Here is an 11,027-nt window from a genome sequence, read left to right as displayed (position 1 = left end):
TTGAGCCCCACATAGGGGTCTCTGCTGTCACCTCAGAGCCCACTTCGGATCCTCTGTTTCCCTCTCTCTCTGCCCCTCCCCCTCTCTTGAGCGTGTGTGTGTGTGTGTGTGTGTGTGTGTGTGCGCGTGCGCACTGCGTGTGCATGCACATGTGCTCTCTCTCAAAAATAAATAAACAGGGGCGCCTGGGTGGCTCAGTCGGCTGGGCCGCCGATTTCGGCTCAGGTCATGATCTCGCGGTCCATGAGTTTGAGCCCCGCGTCGGGCTCTGTGCTGACAGCTCAGAGCCTGGAGCCTGTTTCAGATTCTGTGTCTCCCTCTCTCTGACCCTCCCCCATTCATGCTCTGTCTCTCTCTGTCTCAAAAATAAATAAACGTTAAAAAAAAATTAAAAATAAATAAATAAATAAATAAACATTAAAAAAAGAACCCTTGATAACCAGGGAGAAAATAAATGTTAACTACTAAGAATCTATTAACTTTTTGTTGTTATTTTTAACATCCATGATTCATTAAGAGCCTGTATGAAACCTGTGTCCAATTGAAATGCCTGGTTCATCCATCGTATGTCCTTCCATTAAGCCAGATTTTGTCTTTTGTCTTATATCCTAGAAGTAGAATTTTACATTTATCCCTTATAAACTATATTGCTTGTTTTGATTTTTCTTCTGCCTTACTAAAACTTTTCGAATCCAGATTCTGCTATCTAATATGTTAGCCTTCCAGTTTGGTATAGTATGTGAGCTTGATGACAGGGCTTTCTAAATTTTTATTCCAGATATTTATAAAATGCTGAGCAGGAGAGAGCCCTGTGATACATTTTAGGGTCTTCCCCCACCAGGTTCACATGAGTCTATTCATCAACCATTTAGTATCCTTGGTCAAGAAAATGCAAATCCCTATAAATTGCATTATAATTGAATGCACTTTTTTCCCCCCACCGTGTCTATGACAATTTCACAGCTTAATGGAACACATTGCTAAAATTCAGGTGAGTTTCATCTACGGCATTTCTCAACTTTCCTGGTATGGTACGTAGCTCTAAAAGAAAAAGATGTCATTTATCATGTTTTCTTTAGTGAATCCAGGCTGACTCTGAGTGATCACTTCTTAATTTCTAAACGCTCACAAATCATCATCTAAATACTCCATTCTAGAACTTGCCTGGAGAGTCATTGTTGAGACTTTTCACTGCAGATGAAGTAGCTCTGAGTAGACAAACTGGCCCTGAGTAATATTCAATGGGGCTGAAGAAATGATCCTGTGGGTATGCATCGTCTTATCCTTTCTACTTCAGCAGATCGGCCTCCTGTCAACATACAGGAAACTGGAAAGCTGCGGTCTAATAATATAGCCACTGACAGGAAGATTGTTTAGATTGCTCTTCCAGATTTCTCAATTGAATAATGTTGGTGAAGAATGACTACTTCTTATGTTATTTATGACTTTGGATCAACTGTAAGGCTACCTGATTTTATGTAGCAGATGCGCTTCTTCAATGTTGCATATAAATTCTTTTTTTGCAAGTCAAATTCCACCTAAATTGTGCTGCTATGGGAGTTTACTTTTTAAGGCCATCTTGTGGTGAGACATTTTATAAAGTCAAGAATTCTTCAGTGATTTATCTGTTTGGATTTAAAAAACCAGGGTTGCTTAAAGCAAGGCAAAGCTACACTGCATATTTATTTATTTTTAGAAAAGAAGCCTAACATTATTTTTGGGACTGTTGCCCTGAGCAAATAGGATTTGGAAAATCTTGGGACAGTCAGTCAGCTAATGCATAAAACTAGAGTCTCCACCCTTAACTACCTTCTCTGAGGCATGCTTACTGATGGAAGACTGCTTCTTTTGATTTCCCTGATTGATATTTTTCTCATTTTTCACCTCAGTGTCTCAATCAATAATTCAAAGAGAATTCTATTGACTCATCTTCTCTGCGAATCCTCTTGTCACTCAGCTGGTAGGGGGGCGGGGTTGACGACTCACTGGTGAGGCCTTGGTCATATTTCTGTGTTCATTACTCGCTTGGGTTGGAGCTATGTGGAGGCCAGAACCTTAACTTGGTCGCTTCTGTATCTCCATAAAACTAGCCAGAGCCTCCCAGCAAATGTGTATTCACTGAATCATGGTGACTCCCAGACTTACAGAACCCCACACCAAGTGATACAATGGGGTCCACCCCATTGCCACCAAGGGGACCATGATGGTTTGGACTGGCTTCCTGCTTCCTGTGATTCCCATCCCCTGAACTCCTGCAATATTCTGTAATTTGAGGCTCATTGGCTCTTAACCAAGATTCCTTCTTTTGTTCTTGTGTGTATGTGTGTGTGTGTGTGTGTGTGTGTGTGTGTATTATTTGTATACATGAATAGTCTGTCTAGATTCTGTGTTTAATATTTCTCCAGGTCAGGGGCACCTGGGTGGCTCAGTCGGTTAAGCATCAGACTTCGGCTCAGGTCACCATCTCACGGTTTGTGAGTTCGAGCCCTGCGTCGGGCTCTGTGCTGACAGCTCAGAGTCTGGAGCCTGCTTCGGATTCTGTGTCTCCCTCTCTCTCTGCCCCTCCCCAACTTGTACTCTATCTCTCAAAAAATAAATAAATGTAAAAAAAAATTAATATGTCTCCAGGTCAGGTATCATGTCTTAACCCTAATCCCAATGCTTAACCTTAATTCTAACCCTTAACTTTATAACCAGAAACTAAAACGACCACAAATTTTCTATACTGTATTGTTCAATGACGATTATGGTTTAGAATGAGCATCCCCTGGCCATGAAAGAGAAGATTCAAATACTTTTGGTATAAACTCTAGTGTTTACTTTGTAACTCAGTATCTTATTGCTATGACAATTAATCTATATGGAGGAGTTAAGCTAATCTTATCAGTTAATTGGAGCAGCCAATTGATTAAGACCACATCATTTGCCAATACAGCATATTTACTTACATATTTTTATTTATTGTTTTTTAAATGTTTATTTATTTATTTTTTGATGGTGGGGCAGAGAGAGAGACATAGAATCTGAAGCAGGCTCCAGGCTCTGAGCTGTCAACACAGAGCCCGATGCAGGGCTTGAACCCATGAACCATGCGATCATGACCTGAGCCAAAGTTGGATGCAACTGAGCCACCCAGGTGCCCCGATTTTTAAAAAATGCTTATTCATTTTTGAGAGTGGGGGGAGCAGAGAGAGAGGGAGACAGGATCAGAAGCAGGCTCCAGACTCCAGACTCCAGACTCTGTGCTGACAGCAGAGAGCCTGAAGTGGGGCCTGAAGTCACCAACCATGACATCATGACCTGAGCCAAAGTTGGATGCCTAACCTACTGAGCCACCCAGGCGCCCCAATACAGCTTATTTACTTTAAAGTGTGTGCTTTTTTGGGGCGCCTGGCTGGCTCAGTCGGTTAAGCGTCGACTTTGGCTCAGGTCATGATCTCACCGCTTGTGAGTTCGAGCCCCGTGACGGGCTCTGTGCTGACAGCTCAGAGCCTGGAGCCTCTTCAGATTCTGTGTCTTTCTCTCTCTCTCTGCCCCTCCCCTGCTCACGCTCTGTCTCTTTCTGTCTCTCAGAAATAAGTAAACATTAAAAAAAAAAATTAAAGTGTATGCTTTTTTTAGTTTCCTTCTCTTATCACTGATTTCATAGGATAATTTACAGACAACATAAAGCAAAATAAAATAAATGAATCAATTAATTTAACCAGAACCACTAATACCCCACCTGTACCTTCAGGACCAGTGATATTTTTTGTGGGGCCTCGTGCAGAATAAAAATGTGGCGAATTTCAGGAATCTCAAGAAGGTCACAGCAGAGCATTAGACCGAGTGCATGCCTGTGCCTATGAAGCAGCCCTCACTTCTTTCCAGATGAGGGAACCGAGGTCTAGAAAGGCTCAGCAGCTGCCAGGTCCCAGCTTCTCAGTGCTGGCAAAGTGGCTGGAACCCTGTCACTGGATGTTTGGTAACTTCTCTCTCTGCTCGGCTTCCTGTTCCCTACTTCCCCTGCTACCCGATGTCACTGCGAAGCGGCAGCTGGGGGACATCACCGGTGCTGTGAACAGGTAGGTCTGCTTTTGCCATTTTTTTTTTTTTATTTTAGAGAAGGGGTGGGGAGAGGGGCAGAGGGAGAGACAGAGGACCTCAAGCAGGCTTCACGCTCGGCGCAAAACCCCGCTTGGGGCTCAATCCCACGACCCTGGGATCATGACCTGAGCTGAAAGCTAGAGTCCAAAGCTCAACTGACTGAGCCACCCAGGCACCCCAGCTTTTGCCTTTTTTCTTTAGCGGTTCAGCTCTTAGCCTGATTTCTTTCCTACCTCCACACCCAAGCTTATTTTCATATAGCTTCTCCTCGTTGTCGGCATGACCTCTTCCACTGGTTTTCTTGAAAACTCTGAGAAGATGTGTGAGATGCTGGTGAAGTGAGAGCAAAGAAGGGACACTTTGCAAACTGGATTGCTCTCCTTGGCTCAGTGCCTGGAAGGATGTGTTTCTTCACACTGAATTCTCCTCCCTTCCCAAATCCCAACATAGCCTAAATTCTAAGGGCAAGCCTAGATGTCTTTGCTAAAGCAACCTCAGGAGGGGCTCCTGAGTATGCTGGATGCTAATAAAGAGAGGGCAAAAAAACCAAAAAATTCAATTTTGAGAATTTTTCAAATAGAAAATATCGTTACTTCAATCCCTAGGAAACCAATTCCCAATCTCCTGCCCTACTTTATTTCATTCCCATCTTGAATTAAACATGGGAATGTTTGCCAGAATTCCGTGGCCTTGAGAATTTGATAAAGAATTCTATTTCCTTCTTCCTCTCCAGAGGGACTCTACAGTCAGTGGCCAAAGGAATTCGGACCCCTTTCTTGTGTCAAATTCCGCTGAGCCATAGTCATTGCATTAAATTCAAGATATGGCCAAGCCAGGCCTTCTGAGGAGGCCCCGCTAACCCTGACCTCCAAATCTGTGCTGACCCAGCTTGCATCCAGGCCACTGACCAGCCTTTAAGTTTATTAGCAAAATTTAGGCAAGCCTGAAGAAACCCTTGATCCAATGAAAACAAGAATAGCCAGCTATTTTTTTGTTTATTTTTATTTTATTTTTTAATGTTTATTATTTTATTTTATTTTTTTTAATGTTTATTTAATTCTGAGACAGAGAGAGACAGAGCATGAGCAGGGGAGGGGCAGAGACAGAGGGAGACACAGAATCGGAAGTAGGCTCCAGGCTTTGAGCTGTCAGCACAGAGCCGGACGCGGGGCTCGAACTCACAAACCCTGAGATCATGACCTGAGCCGAAGTCGGTCGCTCAACCGACTGAGCCACCCAGGCGCCCCATTTTAGTGTTTATTTTTGAGAGAGAGAGAAAGAGAGAGAGAGAGAGAGAGAGAGAAAGTGTGCATGAGAGTGGGGGAGGGGCAGAGAGCGCGGGGAACAGAGGATCTGGAGTGGGCTTTGCGCTGACAGCAGAGAGTCTAATGCGGGGTTGGAGCTCATGAATCATGAGATCATGACCTGGGCCAAAGTCAGACGTTTAACTGACTGAGCCACCCACGTGCCCCATGAATAGCCAGTTGTTTTTTTAAAGGGCGGGAGGAAGGGAAGGGAAGGGAACTTCACAGTATCCCTACACGACAGATAAAGAAAAAACATGTTTATAGAGGTTTTAAAAGAATCTAATTAAAGTTATTTATATAATCTCACGTTCCCTCCCCCTTGGCCCCAAAAACTTTTGGAAGGGATTCAAAGCCCAAGCCAAAGTTGTGAAGTTGGTGCTGGCTCTACATAGTCCAGAGGCAATGTTCCTGAGTCCTCTTTGCAAACAGTAAGCACCCTGGGGAAATACCGAGAAAATGGAAGACACAGTGGGGTACTTACAGAACTTCTCCAGAAGCAGGTAGATAAAATAAAGACACAAAGGCAGAGGAACACTTTAATAATGATATAAAACAAGCTAATAAGGACTAACTGCAAAATACAGACATGTTTCTTGTAGCGATGGACCGAATGAAAGGATCAGGTCAGTTAACCAGGGAGGGCTTCCTGTAGGAGGCATCTCTTGAAGCAGAGTTTTGAAGGTGGTCTGGGGGAAAGAAGTGCCAAGGGAAAAGGAGGGAGGAGAATCCCTCTGGAAGTGAGATGATGCTTTGGATTATCTAGTCAAATGTGCTTTTCCCCTTAATTATTGTATTTTGTCAATCACATGTAGTTTTTGCTGTAGTTTAAATGATTCAGACCTCTCTGTCTGCATACATCTGATCTCTGGGGTACCCTCGATTGATTTTGCAAGTATTTACAGCTACACGATAAAGGGTCTTAAAAAAATAGAGTGTGAATGTATAATGTGAAACCTTAACTCTGGATAAAAATGCCAAGATGTGACCTCTGCTGCCTCCTTTAGTAATCACTCATTTCTAGCAAAAAAGCAGATGGCTTAATTTACCCCAAGGGCAACTTAAAAACACTATTGCCGGTTAATTCACTCCCAACCCTGCTCCCCAAATAGTTTTGTTTCCCTTTCTCATTTGAAGCCTCATTTTAAAAATTATCACTCTTTTCTGATTTGCGGTGTGTAGGCATTTAGTTAAAGTTTAATCTGGATAAAGTTAACACTTTCCTCTAAAGGCATTTTCTCTGGGAATGTCATCCATGTAGAAGACCTATAGATTACTTTTGGTAAGTGGGCAAATTACATATACATTCCATGTCTATCTTGATCAGTACCTTCCTTATAGGTGAGCAAAAACCTTTCTGTATCTATTGATACACCTGTCAGTGAAAGCAGGAATTTAGATACTTGTTCTCAGGATTATAAATCATTAAGCTTCACAGATCTGATCCACAAAAGGGGGTGGAGGAGACCTCCTCTTGCTTCATAGAATCCAATTGCCCCTGTTCTGCATCATCTTTCCAAGGGGATTTAAAAGTTGATTTCAAACAGCTGTCAAAATGATTCCCCCTTTTCTTAAGGCACTTATTAGAAAATAAAACCAGATATAATTAACAAACAAACAAACCTATCTGCCTGCTGTTCTGACTTGTTATAATAAGTGTTATTTCTACTTACAAACAGTTTTCCTGTCAGCATCCTGCTGTTTCTTTAATAAGACTTCTGCACTGGGGAAGAAAAAAAGCTCTGCTTTAAAATTATGCGTTGACTTGTCGTCACTTCTCTTCCTGCTCATCTGCGTTCAGATCCAATTTGCTTTGAGGTTGAAAGGAACTAAAATGTCAAAATCATCACTAAGAGAGAGGAGGGACCTCCCTGCTCCTATAGCTGGCTGAAGGAGACTCATGATAAACACCCTGTTTCCTCCTCACTCCTGGGCTCGGTGGTTTGCGTCGCCCCCAGAGTATGGACAACCTATTCAGGTTCCTGGGGTTGGTTTCCCAGCTGGATGATGATGTTCCAGCATCCTTGAGCAAGTTCCAGAAGCCCGTGTGAATGGACAGATCCAGAGGGGACTTTGACCCAGAAGCTGGGCCTGTGGGTTTGGTGACAATAGGATGTTGAACGGAAATATTGTGGCCAATACAGCAGCAGAGATAATGCTATGTGATCAAAATGTGAGCGATTATGGCTTTTCCTCTTTGGATTTTTAAATTTATTTTTATTTTTATTTTTATTTTTTTTTTTCTTTCGAGGCCCTGTAATTGGAATGAGTCCACTTTAAATCCTTTAATGAGGATCCATTGGAGGGCAAGTCTGGTGCCAGCAGCCGCGGTAATTCCAGCTCCAATCTCTTTGGATTTTTTAAAATGAATTTTTTAAATTCTAGAGAATTTTAAACACATCCAAGGAAGGTAAAATAGACCCATCACCCATTTTCAACACTTCAGCTTCCCCTTCCTGTATTATTTTTGAAGCAGGACATTATATCATCATATACTTCATCTATAAATATTTTAGTTTGTCTCTCCAAAAAAACGAAGACTCCTTTAAAAAATACATAACCACGGTACCATTAGCATTCCTAAAAGTAATTAACAATTTCTTCGTATAATCAAATAGCCTGTGCTTAAATTTCTAGTTGCCTCATACACGAATTTTTTAAATAGTTTGGTCAAGATTCAAGTAAGTCTCGTTTGAGAATGTTGGTTAAGTTTCTCTTTCTCTCTTTTTGAAGATAAATGGTTTATTTTGGAATAATTGCAGATTTACTGAAAAGTTGCAAACATAGTAGACAGAGTTCTTGTGCGCCCTTCACCCAGTTTCCACTAATGTTCGCATCTGACATAATTACAGTGTATTTGTCAAAGCAAAGAGATTAATATGATCTGTTACCAGTAAGTAACCCATGGGCTTTATTCCGGTTTCACCAATTTTCCTCCTAACGCCCCTTTCCTGTTGCAGGATCCAATCCAGGACACTACAATACTTCTCATCACGATTCCTCAGACTCCTTCAATTTGTGACAGCTTCTCAGTCTTGTTTCTCATGACCTTCATATTGATCAGGTATTTTGTAGACAGTCTCTCAGTTGGGATGTATTTGGTGTTTTCTCATTATCAGACTGAAGTTATGGGTTTTGGGAAAGAATACCACAGAGGTAAAGTGTCCTTCTCATGGGCATTATGTGTCAATAGGACTTCAGGTCTCTTTTTAAATCTCTTTCATCCGTCTGTCCCTTTCTCTCTTTTTCCACTGCAAATGACTCGCCGAGAGTCTGTATGCTTTTCGCTTTGTAGTTGCTGTTGTTGTTTGGTTTATATACAGAGGCCATGGCCACTTTTTAGGCTGAGTGATGGAGGCCTCTGCTCCGAGCCCAGGCTGCTTTCCAACCAACCAGATGCCATCTTGGCAATTCCTGTTTGTTTCCATCCCATAACATCACGAGACAGGGTTAAATAAAAGTCTAGGTGACTCTGCAGGCTGCCTGACAGCCTTTGATTTTAGGTAGATGCTGGAGAGAAGGTCTGAGAAAAGAGATGCCCTTAGCGGGAAATACGTTTTTAGAAATTCCTTGAAAACTGGTTCCTGTGTCATTGAAAGATTTAGATGAGAATGCGAGTGCGCAGGCACACGCGTGCGGGCGCGCGCCATGAGGAGGTATACAAATATATCGTTGTTATTAAAAACAGAAGAGATACACCAAAGCTTCAGACAATGCTTATAATGGACAGCCACTGGACTACACTGGGGTGATTAAAATCTGGCCAACGACATTGGCTGCAGCTGACAGAGGCCTCCAGTTTTCATACGGCGTGACGTTAGCACAAGTGAACAAAGAAGTAACAGTGGTCTCCCTCCCGAACACAGAACTTTCCATTTCACCATGTGTCTTTTCTCGTGTTGCTTAATGTCACTGGTGAAGTACTTTCAGGTCAAGTGGGAAGCATTGCCTTTCCCCAGATAAGGAACTCACACAGCTGAGAGAGGCCCTGTGACTTGGTCACAAGACTAGTTATGGATGGAAATGAGATTAGAAAGCAGGTGTCCTTCTTTTGCAGGCTGTTATCAGACAGATTCAGGTTAATGCCATCCAGGATTGACCTTTGAGGACTTTTTGCTTAGGTATCAAATATTTTTCAGTATGAATAGTTAAAATTAGAATTTAAAATGACAGCCCCCAGTTTCTCATCGTGAACAGCCCTAATGTTGATGTAGAGCACCAGATTTGTGCTCTAAATTGGGTGTAGTGTTGCTATATTGACAGATATCTTACTCGTAAGCCTCAGTGGCCAGAGGAACGCATCCCACTTTGCCTTGGCTAGTAAAGTTCAGGCAGCAGCTCTGATCCATTCAGGGCAGGGTCACGGTCAGGAAGACCAATCGCTGACAGTGGCTATGGGAGGTGCCTCTAGGTTCTGAGCTTCCCCAGGGCAAGGTCACACTTGGAGCCCAAGGAGCTTGGCTTCCTGGGAGCAGAAGGATTCTTCTGAATCCAGTCCTTGGTGGTCCCCAGTGGGGTCCCATCACAAATATGGAAGAAACAGTTGCAAAGCATAGGAGGCAAGGGGGCGGTGAGGTAGAGGAGCGATTCATTCACCAGAGCCCTCCTGGGAAGAAAAGCGAGCACTTAAATATATCTTAACATCTCAGGGATAATTTCTGCCTCTGGTAATGGCGATGCTGACACCAAAGCGCTATGGGAATTCGTTCCCCTTGTTAATAGAGGAGTGACTGTAATGAGGGTGCCCTTGAGTATACCTGTAGTTTCACAAGTAGGTTTCTGTTGCGTTTTTGTCTCGCTTGGTCCGTGGGCAGCGTGGTTTAATGATGCTTCACACTGAGTGTGCCTCAACCATGGTAAGGTATTTCAAGAAAATTCTAGTTGGGCTTCTGGATTCTTGGGCCATTAATATTTTTAATGGTGACAATAAAAGCTGGAGGGACTCCAGTCTCAGCAAGGATTTTGGAGAGGCAGTGTAATAATGAGGCATGCAGAACCCTGGGTGGTAGGGCCTCCGGGCTCTTGCTCTGCTCCTGGCTGGTTCTGTGTCCTTGATGTTGCCGCTTAACCTCACTTTCTGCATTCCAGTGGAATATGCAGATAAAACTCTCCTTGACCTGCCTAACAGGTAAGTTCTCAAAAACAGCTGATGGGGAGCATGGAAGGTGGGGGAAGTTTGAAAGGAAAAGGGGAAAAAAATTACATTTTGGAAGCAGAAATTACTTAATAACAAGCAGTGACAGAATGCCTGCACATTGGAGTTTTATAGTCAGAGTGAAGATTTATTTGGCATTTTGAATTTGTTTTCTCAGTGAGCAGAGGCTATTTGGGGGAGTTGAGAGAAAGGAGGAAAGGGAAAGAAATTTAAAATGCCAAGAATAATCTATGTAGAGGTCTCTACCAAAAATTCTACTGATGCACAAGTCTTTCTACTTATAGAAAAAAAGGTCTTTCTGTCATGATTATTCACACCATGTCTGTTTTCCACATTGTTTTATAGTTTGAGCTTCCTTCTCCCACCACATTCCCCCAGCAATTGTCTAAAGCTCAGAAAGCAAAACCATTTAGATTGTTGGCTCTCTGAGGCCTTAGAACAATGGATGACCTAATTTTTTCCACAAGTCCAATTACCGAGCC

The 11,027-nt window shown here is 42.7% G+C and overlaps 1 long non-coding RNA gene across 1 annotated transcript; it reads left to right on the top strand.

Moving 5' to 3' along the window:
- The first annotated feature begins 3,970 nt into the window (after positions 1-3,970).
- Positions 3,971-8,397, top strand: LOC122237057. Its single transcript, XR_006215260.1, has 3 exons — positions 3,971-4,064; positions 7,642-7,720; positions 8,351-8,397. It is a non-coding gene; the product is annotated as an uncharacterized LOC122237057 (long non-coding RNA).
- The last annotated feature ends 2,630 nt before the right edge of the window (positions 8,398-11,027 follow it).

Source organism: Panthera tigris, chromosome A3 (assembly GCF_018350195.1).
Source record: "Panthera tigris isolate Pti1 chromosome A3, P.tigris_Pti1_mat1.1, whole genome shotgun sequence".
NCBI classification, from domain to species: domain Eukaryota; kingdom Metazoa; phylum Chordata; class Mammalia; order Carnivora; family Felidae; genus Panthera; species Panthera tigris.
Note: the sequence above shows the minus strand (reverse complement) of the source record. Positions and strands in the feature narration are given on the sequence as shown.